Source organism: Pseudophryne corroboree, chromosome 3, assembly GCF_028390025.1.
Source record: "Pseudophryne corroboree isolate aPseCor3 chromosome 3, aPseCor3.hap2, whole genome shotgun sequence".
Taxonomy (NCBI): Eukaryota; Metazoa; Chordata; class Amphibia; order Anura; family Myobatrachidae; genus Pseudophryne; species Pseudophryne corroboree.
The window spans coordinates 505,754,160-505,766,779 of record NC_086446.1 but is presented as its reverse complement, the minus strand read 5'-3'; the positions used below and the strand labels follow the sequence as shown (position 1 = coordinate 505,766,779).

General features: G+C 48.4%; 1 long non-coding RNA gene across 1 annotated transcript in view; it reads left to right on the top strand.

The window, feature by feature from the left end:
• Positions 1-1,942: 1,942 nt before the first annotated feature.
• Positions 1,943-12,620, top strand: part of LOC135056168 (uncharacterized) — a 53,758-nt gene continuing 43,080 nt past the window's right edge. Inside the window, exons 1-2 of the long non-coding RNA XR_010243905.1 lie at positions 1,943-2,028; positions 3,457-3,530. This is a non-coding gene — a long non-coding RNA (uncharacterized LOC135056168). The remainder of the gene's footprint in view (positions 2,029-3,456; positions 3,531-12,620) is intronic.

The following is a 12,620-nucleotide window of genomic DNA, read 5'->3' as shown; positions in this document are numbered from 1 at the left end:
CTCCCTATGCCTCACTCAATCTCACCCCCTGCTCCTCTCACTCCCTGCTACCACTTCAGCCTTTGCTTCTATCTTAACACATGCACCTCTCACTCCTACGCCTCACTCCACTGCTCCTCTCATTCCCCCATCTCACTTCCTGTGCCTCACTCTCCCATCTCACCTCCTGTGCCTCACTCCACCATCTCATCTCCTATGCATCACTCCCCAACATCACCTCCTCTGCCTCACTCCCCCATATCTTCTCCTATGCATCACTCCCCCATTATCACTACCTCTGCCTCAGTCCCCCATATCATCTCCTCTGCATCACTCCCCCTCTGCCTCACCTCCCCCCCCCCCCCCTTTCCCCCCGTATTACCTCCTGTTCCAGGCATTTTCATTAGACACAGTCTCTCAGGAGTGGGACGGAGGAGGAACAGGGAGCATGGGCTGGGTCACAGCTGCAGTTCAGTTTAAGTTGTCGGCAGCTGCCAGCCATTCCTGTGGACCGGCGCTGCTGGTCAGAAGAGGCCGCTCTTTGAATCTGCGCGGCCAATCACGGCTGTCGGTCCACCAGCCAATGAGAAGCTGACACTTGCCAGCTTCTAATTGGCTGGTGGTGTGTAAGCCGTGATGATTGGCTCACACAATTAAAAAAAAAAAAAGCCTTGCTGTCTTTTAATTGGCAGCCGGCCCGCCCATGATCCAGGATTGGCTGGCGGCTGCTGCAAGCTTTAAAGTACACTGAAGCCGGGACCAGATGCTAGTGGCCGAACAGAGGCGGAACTGGTTCCACCTTCAATTAGAGGTGACGGAACACAGTTCCGCTCCACTTTAACCACTGCCCATAATATTGCCCTATAGTGGTTCATTTTCTAATTGATAGTAGTGCCTTAGTTAACGTATTCCCCATAGTAATGTAGTGTACTAGTTTATTTTATGAACATTAGTAGTGCTCTAGTTCATATTATGTCACATTGTAGGGCTGCCAATTCATATAATGTAACACAGTACCCCCAATTCACATTATGCCATACAGAGTCCCCAGTTCATATTACGCCACATTACAGTGCCCTCAGTTTATATTATGCCACTGTACAGTGTACCCACTTCCTATTGTGCTACAATATAGTGGCTCCACTTCATACTGTGCTACATTACAGTGGGCCTTATTCAGTATCGCATACTGACAATTTTCCACCAAGTGCGCACGTGCAGGGGCTGCATTGCATGGGCGGGGAGATGCGATAACATCTCAGTGATGCAAACGCCTCTGCCTGACTGGTGACAGATAGAGGTGTTCGTTAGGCGGTCAGGGGCAGCGATGCAACATTGCAGGGGCGGAGCGGTAAAAACGGGCAGGTCTGGGACATTTTTGGTGGCAGCCGCACACGTGGCTGCTGTTACAGAGAAAATGGTGGTGACCCGACTAAGTTTGCAGCCAGGCTGTGCAGGCAGGGGCTTCCCTTATTCGGTGATGTCATTGCAATTGTATTGCGATCGCATTGCTGGCTGACATTAGTGTACTGGGTGGCCTTGCCCTGTGCTGGGCGGCCCCCAGCATGCGATCGTAAGCAGTTGCAGTTTTGCTAATTTAGCTAAACTGCAAATGAAGCCGAATGAGGCCCAGTGTCCCAGTTCATTTTATGTTTCATTATAATGCCCTTCAGTTCATTTTATACATTTTATTACAATAAGCAGGTCCATGGGCATAACTAGATATATTTCAGGCTCCAGGGCAAAAGTGTGTAAGGCCCCTATGTACAACCCAATGGTGAAAAACGTATATAACACATGTAACTGTGACAGGGAAGGTGCAGATGGGCGGGGCTACACAGCAGCCTATCAGACCGCATAGAATAGAGAAATGTGAGGCATGCCTCACAGTGGGGGCGTGCTTCAGCTCTGATGGACAGCTCGGATTGGTCATGTGACCAATCCAGGAAGTGCAGGAAGCCAGGAAGACCAGAACTGAGCAGCTGGCAAGGAAGGAGGGTAATGGGGACCCACGGTGCCAGCAGCAGGCTCCAGTGCACAGTGACTAAGGTTAGAAGCTGCCAGAATCTGACGTGTGTGTGTGTGTGTGTGTGTGTGTGTGTGTGTGTGTGTGTGTGTGTCTGGAATGTGTGTGTCTGGCATCTGTAGTGAGTGTGTGGACAGGACTCTGTCTGTGTGTGTGTGTGTGTGTGTGTGTGTGTGTGTGTGTGTGTGTGTGTGTAGCATCTGTAGTGTGTGTGGGGACAGGACGTGTGTGTGTGTGTGTGTGTGTGTGTGTGTGTGTGTGTGTGTGTGTGGCATCTGTAGTGAGTGCAGGCATAGGTGTGTGTGTGTGTGTGTGTGTGTGTGTGTGTGTGTGTGTGTGTGTGACATCTATAGTGAGTGTGGGGACAGGTGTGTGTGGCATCTGTAGTGAGTGCGGGGACAGGTGTGTGTGTGTGTCATCTGTAGTGAGTGCGGGGACAGGACTCTGTGTGTGTGTTTGGCATCTGTAGTGAGTGTGTGGATAGGTGTGTGTGTGGCATCTGTAGTGAGTGCGGGGACAGGTGTGTGTGTGGCATCTGTGGTGAGTGCGGGGACAGGTGTGTGTGTGTGTGGCATCTGTAACTAGTGTGGGGACAGGACCCTGTGTGTGTGTGTCATCTGTAGTGAGTGCGGGGACAGGACTCTGTGTGTGTGTGTGTGTGTGTGTGTGTGTGTGTGTGTGTCATCTGTAGTGAGTGCGGGGACAGGACTGTGTGTGTGTGTGTGTGTGTGTGTGTGTGTGTGTGTGTGTGTGGCATCTGTAGTGAGTGTGGGGACAGGTGTGTGTGTGTGTGTGTGTGGCATCTGTAGTGAGTGCGGGGACAGGTGTGTGTGTGGCATCTGTAGTGAGTGTGGGGACAGGTGTGTGTGGCATCTGTAGTGAGTGCAGGGATAGAGGGGTGTGTGTGGCATCTGTAGTGAGTGCAGGGACATCTGTGTGTGGCATCTATAGTGAGTGCGGCGACAGCTGTGTGTAGCATCTGTAGTGAGTGTGGGGACAGGTGTGTGTGTGGCGTCTGTAGTGAGAGTGGGGACAGGTGTGTGTGTCATCTGTAGTGAGTGCGGGGACAGGACTCTGTGTGTGTGTGTGTGTGTGTGTGTGTGTGTGGCATCTGTAGTCAGTGCGGGGACATAGGTGTGTGTGTGTGGCATCTGTAGTCAGTGCGGGGACATAGGTGTGTGTGTGTGTGTGGCATCTGTAGTCAGTGCGGGGACAGGTGTGTGTGTGTGGCATCTGTAGTCAGTGCGGGGACAGAGGTGTGTGTGTGTGTGGCATCTGTAGTGAGTGCGGGGACAGGTGTGTGTGTGTCATCTGTAGTTAGTGTGGGGACAGGACTCTGTGTGTGTGTGTGGTATCTGTAGTGAGTGCGGGGACAGGACTCTCTGGGTGTGTGGCTACAGTAGTGAGATGTAGTGTACAATATCATATATGTTTCTGCTCTCCCTCCCCAGGTGCTGCTGACTGTATCACTGATGACTGTATTGCCCTGTGTAACCTGCTGCACCAGGCCAGTGGTTTTCTACAGGTGAGGGGGCAATGGGGGCACCTCACCTAGAAGTCAGTATCCAACAGTTTACTCACAACACTAGGGTGATGGCTGTGTCCTGGCTATTACTGTATGTATGTTCTCCCTGTGTTTGCATGGATGTAGTGCAGGGACATAAGAGTTAAATTGTGTAGGGGGTGAAACAGGCTCCTGGCACTGAGAGCCACCACCATTTGTGCCTCCCCAGCCTCTGACCTCACCGCACGTCACTGTTACAAACATCTCTGAATTAGGCCCAAAATGCCTTAGCGATTAATTCCTAATAGGTCAATATGCCTAACTCTCATGAACATCGTTCAGTCCACAAAATGTTTCCTTTCTCTCTGTGTGTAACTGACTCGTCCTCTTTAAGACTTCCTGCCTCCAAACTGTTCATAGAGTTTAAATAGACTTGAACGACTCTTATCAGCCTCTATCTCAGAACAATTAGAAAATGAACAGACATTATATGTATTACATATCAGAAACACACCAATGATTATCTGCCAAACCACATGAAACTCAAAGCTGAGAAGTATACCAGGAGTCCAATACGCTTAGTGCATGTGTTTTTAATGACGGAATAAACCCCTTTTCTCTTCCGTCAGACTGGGAACAGACCGCAACATACCAGCATGGTCTACATGACTGTCTGAGGCTTTACAGCAAAACAGATGTATGAGCAGTGATTCACCTTTGCCGCAACTCGGTTGGCACTGGATATATTTAAATCTCAGAATGCCATTTGTGGATTGATCTATATTGGTCTTCTGTGCAATTAAATACCTATTAATTAGTGACCAAGATTTGTTTGACATGATACACGTACTAAAAAAGGAACAACCAAGGCTGCCTATAGCTAGATTGAAGTTGATAGTCCTGTATTTGTTCAACCTTACTGTGTAACCATGTATGTAAGATATTATGGTGTCAATTTGCCAAGGGCAACATGTACTGCCGCAATTTACCATGCAGGAGCCTCAAGAAAACCCACTCCTCTGGGAAGAGTTATCACTTTAAACTATAAAATATTAGAGATTTGGGGATGTGGTAAGTGGAGTAAAATGTTACAGCAGAAGAAATCAGTGATTTCTTCACAGATAATCTTATGGTAATTTTTGAGATGGAGAGGAAGAACCTTATCTCCATTTCGAAAATAGATATCTATATGCAGTGGCGTCATATGCCAAGTACAGGGGGTGCAGCCCGCACCCAGGTGTCACCCTCGGAAGGACTGATACCAAAGTGCCGGCTCTTCTGCAGTGGCAGGAGCCGAGTGCTGCAGTGTGATATGCACCTGCAGCACTCGGCTCCTGTCACATATGAAGAGCCGGCACTGCACTCAGTCCAGTCTACGGGGGCAGTCAGCATCTCCGGGGATGTTGGACTCGCCCCCGGAGTGAAGAAATGGAGACCCTGTGAGGCCACCCCCCCTTTTGGTCGGCAACACCCCTCTTTTAACGGCTGCGAGGGTGGTGCGCCTATTTGTCATGTTTTAAAATCCCAACCTTTCAGTGCTAACTGTAAGTGCATTTAAAATAAAGAATAAGGCAGTAGTTCCCAAACTGTGTGTCTAGGCACCCTGGGGTCCCTCGGGACACTTGCAGGGGTGCCTTGTATTGGTGGTCCAGGACCAATTCAAATTATTTATGGTCAGTGTAATAGCAAAACCAGTGCTGGTGGCTGCTAATCATAAAATATATGGACAAGGCTTCCAATCATAAAATATATGGACAAACAGAATCCTGTCCTTTACCACATAACTGAACCTAAGCCTGCTACCCCCACCACCACCACCATACACCAGTACCAACTTTCCAGCCCCTCAGGAGAAAGTGTGGAGGTAACTTCTTAGAAGTTCACAGAAGTTCACCAGCCGCCATCTGCATTAAGTGTAACAAGGATGCATCTTTCTGAGTTATCCTTCAATTTGTGATAAGCAGACTCAGGCTGTCCCCCCAGGTCCTGGCCCCCAGGCAGCTGCCTAAAGCTGACTAATGGTAGAGCCGGCCCTGTACATCCCCCTAATGTATTTGATTTTTTTAAATGTAAAGTAGCCCCCATAGGTATTTGTGTGGACTGCAAAATTGCAAGATATACTGTTCTAAGCTTTAGATTCCCTCCTGGTAACTAATACTTGCTCATCAGCAGTCTGATGGCCGCACCTGTGCGATGAGAAAGCTATGTCCGAACCTGGAAGTTAAGTGATTGCAATAACAATCACATTACCTTTTTCTCTTAGTTGGCATGGGCTACAAAACACAATCAGACCAACCAGGCAGATCTCCTATCTGCCTCACAGCCGCCAGGCACTGTGTGTAACAGCTGATGGTCAGCATGGGTTCAATTCCCACTATGGCCCTAACTGTGTGGTGTATGTATATTCTCCCCATGCTTGCGTGGATTTCCTCCCACAGTCTACAAAGATACTAGTAGGTTAATTGGCCCGAAACAAAATTAACCCTAGCGTGAATGTGTGTGCGTGTACATGTGGTAGGGAATATAGATTGTAAACTCCACTGGGACAGGGACTAATTTAAATGACCAAATATTATCTGTAAAGCGCTGTGGAATACAGTCAGGTCCATAAATATTGGGACATCAACACAATTCTCATATTTTGGTCTCTATACACCACCACAATGGATTTGAAATGAAACAAACAAGATGTGCTTTAACTGCAGACTTTCCGCTTTAATTTGAGGGTATTTATATCCAAATCAGGTGAACGGTGTAGGAATTACATCGGTTTCTATATGTGCCTCACACTTTTTAAGAGACCAAAAGTAATGGGACAAACTAAACAATCCTAAATCAAACTTTCACTTTTTAATACTTTGTTGCATATCCTTTGCAGTCAATTACAGCCTGAAGTCTGGAACGCATAGACATCACCAGACGTTGGGTTTAATCCCTGGTGATGCTCTGCCAGGCCTCTACTGCAAATGTCTTCAGTTCCTGCTTGCTCTTGGGGCATTTTTCCTTCAGTTTTGTCTTCATCAAGTGAAATGCATGCTCAATCGGATTCAGGTCAGGTGACTGACTTGGCCATTGCATAACATTCCACTTATTTGCCTTAAAAAACTCTTTGGTTGCTTTCGCAGTATGCTTCGGGTCATTGTCCATCTGCACTGTGAAGCGCCGTCCAATGAGTTCTGAAACATTTGTTTGAATATGAGCAGATAATATTGCCCGAAACACTTCAGAATTCATCCTGCTGCTTTTGTCAGCAGTCACATTATCAATAAATACAAGGGAACCAGTTCCATTGGCAGCCATACATGCCCACACCATGACACTACCACCACCATGCTTCACTGATGAGGTGGTATGTTTTGGATCATGAGCAGTTCCTTTCTTTCTCCATACTCTTCTCTTCCCATCACTTTGGTACAAGTTGATCTTTGTCTCATCTGTTCATAGGATGTTGTTCCAGAACTGTAAAGGCTTTTTTAGATGTTGTTTGGCAAACTCTAATCTGGTCTTCCTGTTTTTGTGGCTCACCAATGGTTTACATCTTGTGGTGAACCCTCTATATTCACTCTTGTGAAGTCTTCTCTTGATTGTTGACTTTGACACATATACATCTACATCATGGAGAGTGTTCTTGATCTGGGCAACTGTTGTGAAGGGGTTTTTCTTCACCAGGGAAATAATTCTTCTGTCATCCACCACAGTTGTTTTCCGTGGTCTTCCGAGTCTTTTGGTGTTGCCGAGCTCTCCGGTACTGTATCACCGCCGGTATTCCTGCTGTCGGGATTTCGGCATCAGTCTCCTGACCGCCGGGATACTATACTGATCCCTAACTAGGATATAGTTGAATCCGATGCAGAGAACATGGAAGGTCTGTGTTGTATCCTAGAGTAAATAAAATAAACAACTTTGTTTGGTGATGTAAACACATGGCTGAAAAACACAGAAAGTGATATTAAAGAAAAAAATCAATGTGATTAATAAAAGTTGAATGATGATGTGTACAAGCAAACAGTAAAATCTGGAAAATGCTTTAGTTGACACTCTTATTTATTATCCTGAACTTATATCTGCTTCATGTTTTACATTTAAAAAACAAATCTTATATATTTAAAGGTAATGAGCCAGGTTTATTTTTGTGTAGGAAGAAATCCATCTACTCAAGTAAAACAATCACAAGGATTCACCTCACTCCTTGTCCTCCATACTCTCTACTACCTTGTCATCTTTATAGATTCTCAAGAATCTAGACACATCTTAAATGTGGCTAGAGGGGATGCGTTTAATTTACAGGCTGTCAGGATCCCGGCGGTCAGGATACCAACTCCGGAATCCTGACTGCTGGCAATGTTGCCAGTCGGAATCTTGGCGCAACAGAGCTATTCCCAATTGTGGATGTCCACGACATCCATAGAGTGGGAATAGATCCTGTGGCAAGTGCAGCGAGCCACCAAGCCCGCAGCGTGGGGAACGCAGTGAGCCCGTTAGGGGACTCTTAGCGCTCGCCCCGTTGCCGGCATTCTGACAGGTGGGATGCCGCTGTCGGGCTTTTGACAGCCAGCATCCCGGCCGCCGGTAATTAGGGAGGTCAATCCCGGGATCAGGATCGGCCTCAGGAGGCTCAGATGCTGCCCGTCACAGGTCACATTGCGCAGCCAGCTGTCATCCGCAGGAAGTGTCCCACCCTCCCTCCCACCGGTGTTGGATGGTAAATTATGGGAGTGGAGTGAGGCGGCCACACAGGGAATAATCCAATCCCAAATAACCCAAGATTGACAATTTTTCAATCCCGAAATCCGGGATTGAAGAAATGGCCTGGGATTGGCCTCCCTACTGGCAATCCTGAACCCGGCTAAAGCTGGCATCACACCATAAGATTGTCTTTCCAAACTTGTATTGTCTTTCCAAAACAGATTTTACCAACTTTTCTGAATGACTGTTTTGTCTGTTTTCCAGCATTTGGGCGCAAACAGACAATTGTCATTTGCTCACATATATTACCAGATTTTCAACTAGTTGGCTTGTTGGAAAGATAACTAATCATTTAGGGGTATGGGCAGCTTTAACATTTAATTGAGGCCAATGGGAAAAAACCTACTGTAACTGCAGTTATCAATAGTATCAATTTGGCATTTTTATTACCTAGAGACAATCTTGAGTACACCCCATAATGCAGTGGATAAATGTGCTCGCACTTGGTCAGTTTGGGTAACCTGACATATCAGATCCTTTGTATACATTGAATATGATGTAATGAAGGTCCGAGAGACGGGGATGATATGGGGATCCCAGCGCTTGGTGTGCCGACAGTCGGAATACTTACAGTGGCATCCCGACAGTAAGTATGCTACCCCTAATTCCCGGTTCCCTCCAGGTGTTTTGCAGCAGGTATTGAGGCCAAGTGAGAACAAAGCAGTGCTTTTGCAGGTCACCTGAGAGTTAGAAAAGTCATTATTTAGTGGAAGTTCTTCCTAGTACCAGTCTATAGGTCAATATGTCTATGTCAGCCCCACTCCAGCCTTCCTCTGTACCCAATTCACACCCTCATTAACCTGTAATCCTGACTTCCCCAGCAGAAGCACGCAGCTGAATATCTGCAGAGTGTAAATCTAACAGGCTTTGGTCATCCCTTCAGAAACAGCCATTAGACATGTAACAACAGCCCCAGGCTTTCCCTGTAATGACAGACCATGGGACCATGGAGCTGTGAAAATGAGACCACGGATGACAAGACGTGCTGACACAATGTTTTGTGGTAATGTTTTATTACTAGTTGGTTTATTAAGAGGTCAAATTAACCTTTTCCTTCAATAGATACTTGTAGATAAACACTGAAGAACATTGTAGACAAACAGCAATATACAACTCCAGCCAGTCTTTACTTAGAGGGAATTAGCAACTCCAGCCAGTCTTGAGGGATTTAGTAGGCAGTATCAAGATTGGTATATTCTTTTTATCCCAGTAATTTTCTAATCCAGAGAATAAAATAAGTGATCTCTCTACAGTTCTGTATACAAAACTGTTGGTTCATCATCAGAAAAAAATACAGTCTGCTCGTCCAAATCTAAATCATAATTTCCCTGTTTGTAAGTGAGACTTCCAGAAGTAGTGCTCCCCCTGGAGATCATTGCGGCGGCGTTTTTGGTGCGTGGTCCGCAGCCTCTGCGCTCAAAAACATGCCAGGGAGCTACTCAGCAGGTGCGAAAGCATCACCGCTGTGCGATGCACTTGCATGTCTGCGGGGGGGCCTGGCATGCGGGGCGGACTAGCCATGTGCTGGGCGTCCCCCCTGAACGTAGATGTGTGTTTTTTCGCACATGTACGATCAGCTCATAGGGCCTAATTCAAGGTTGATTGCAAAATAACATTTTCCCCTAATGGGTAAAAACCATGTGCACTGCAGGTGGGACAGATATAACATGTGCAGAGAGAGTAAAGGGCCGTGCGAGATTTCTCCAGAGATGTGTGCTGAGCGGTCTAGCACAGACCGCTCAGCACACATCTCTCCCCCTGTTCAGCACGCGATGTGCTGTGCAAGGGGTGGGGGTGGGGAGACGACACGGGGGCCGCTCATTTCACCCAGCGGTGAAATTATCGACCTGCTAGATTGTGACTGGTGATAGAAACACGTGGGGCCGCATATCGCTGTTGCCACCACCCCTACACACGGAGAGATGTTCAGCTAATTTCTAAGCAATCTAGTCAGATTGCTTAGAAATTAGCTGAACATCGCTCCGTGTGTACCCCCCTTTAGATTTGGGTGTGTTCAAACTGAAATCTAAATTGCAGTGTAAAAATAAAGCACCCAGCATTTACCCTGCACAGAAACAATATAACCCACCCAAATCTAACTCTCTCTGCAAATGTTATATCTGCCCCCCCCTGCAGTGCACATGGTTTCTCTTACGTCCTAGAGGATGCTGGGGACTCCAAAAGGACCATGGGGTATAGACGGTTCCGCAGGAGCTTGGGCACACTATAAAGACTTAAACTGGGTGTGAACTGGCTCCTCCCTCTATGCCCCTCCTCCAGACCTCAGTTAGACTTTGTGCCCAGGAGTGATGGGTCACACACTAGGGGAGCTCTCCTGAGTTTCTCTAAAAGACTTTATGTTAGGTTTTTTATTTTCAGGCAGACCTGCTGGCTACAGGCTCCCTGCAGCGTGGGAGTGAGGGGAGAGAAGTCATACCCAGTTCTTCTTAGTTCAAGGGCTCTGCTTCTTTGGCTTCTGGACACCATTAGCTCCAGAGGGTTCGATCACTTGGTTCGCCTAGCTGCTTGTTCCCGGAGCCGCGCCGTCACCCCCCCTCACAAAGCCAGAAGAAAGAAGCCGGGTGAGTATGTGAAGACAGAAGACGTCAGTGATGGCAGAAGACTTCAGTAACGGAGGTACAGCGGTCGTGCTGCGCTCCATGCTCCCACACACCAACGGCACTCACAGGGTGCAGGGCGCTGGGGGGGGGAGCGCCCTGGGCAGCAAGTAACTGGTTTTCTTAATAAGTCTGGCCTTTAAAAGCATTTCAGTGCCTGGGCACCGTGTTTCATTCCCCCGCCAGCATATTTTAGCGCTACGCGCCTTTATCCCCCGCCGCCGCTTACACGGGTGCAGGGCGCTGGGGGGGGGGGGCGCCCTGGGCAGCGAGTTAGTTTGTTTTTTTAGGCTGACAACTTGCGCTGCCGGGGGCTCCGTGTACCAGACCCCCGCCGGCACGTTATAGCGCACTGCGCGCCATTTCCCCCCCGCCGCCGGCTTCCATGGGTGCAGGGCGCCGGGGGGAGGGGTGGTGCCCTGGGCAGCATAGATATTTACCAGGTTAATGGTATATATGATGTGATTTGGGGGTCCTGGGCGCCGGGGCTCCCACACGCCGACGGTAGCCTGGGGTGCAGGGCGCACAGGGGGGAAGCGCCCTGAGCTGCATTGGTTTCTGAGGGTATATAGTATTTTTACACTATATACGGTGCCCGACCTGGCTATATATATAGTATAGTGGAGCTATAGCGCGCCAAGGGGGGCGAAGCTTAGCCTCACACATACAGTCAGCGACATTTTCTCTCTGTCCCCGCCAAGAAGTTTGTAAAGCACAAACATGGGGGGGGGGGGGCACAGTGTTTTAGTGTAGGCGGGGATTAAGGATTAAGGCGGGGGCCCAGGGGGTAAGTACCCCGGGCCCCCTTTCCAAAAGGGCCCCCTGCCGCCGACCGCAGATCCGATCTGATCTACGGTGCTGCGGTCCCTGCTCTCCGCTGTACGTACAGACAGAGCTGGCGCCGCATAGCACTACAGGACAGCTGAGCGACGTATATACGTATATATAAATATACATATATATATATACACTATATAGTGTGTGTGTGTGTATGTGTGTGTGTATATATACTATATAGTGTGTGTGTGTGTATATATATCTATATATATATATATATAGCAGTGACTGATGGCGGCACTCTTTGGACTTAGGGGGTTCTTCGCTGCGGTGCGAACGGGTCGGAACTGCTCATGCGTGGCGTGCGCATTGCGCGCGCGCGTCGTTGCACGGCGACGGAGGCGCGCACAGCGAACAAAGAAGACGCAGCGCCGAACGCAAGCAGATTGACATCGGAGAGGCTTTCCGGGGCGGATACTCACCGTTGGATGCCGTTTTCGAGGAGTGGTCGTCCGAACGCAGGCATGTCCAGGCAAATGGAGGGCGGATGTCTGACGTCAAAGCTGGGAGGAACGTCGCTGGATCCGTATGACACTAGTTCAGTTAGGAATGACCATGAAATCATTCTTGTGTGTAATTTCTGTGTGCCTCCTGTCAGATATACCCATTTTAGTACACTTGTGTCGACAGGCGTGAGTGTTCTGTTATAAACACCTATGGGGTTCCCTGTCGGCATCACCGACGCACGTGGGTACTCGCTACGACATAAAAAGTAAATATTATATGGGAGGCACAATGGTATGTGGGTGACCCTGTCGGCACCGACTGTTGTCGCCGGGGTAAATGGACATGCTGTATCTGACTTATACCAGTAAATATACAGTTGTACGTTGTTTCCCTCGGACCGCTTGGGGTCGCAAGACGGTAATTTTGCCTGGTTACTAATCCCTGCTGTCGACGAATACTGGGG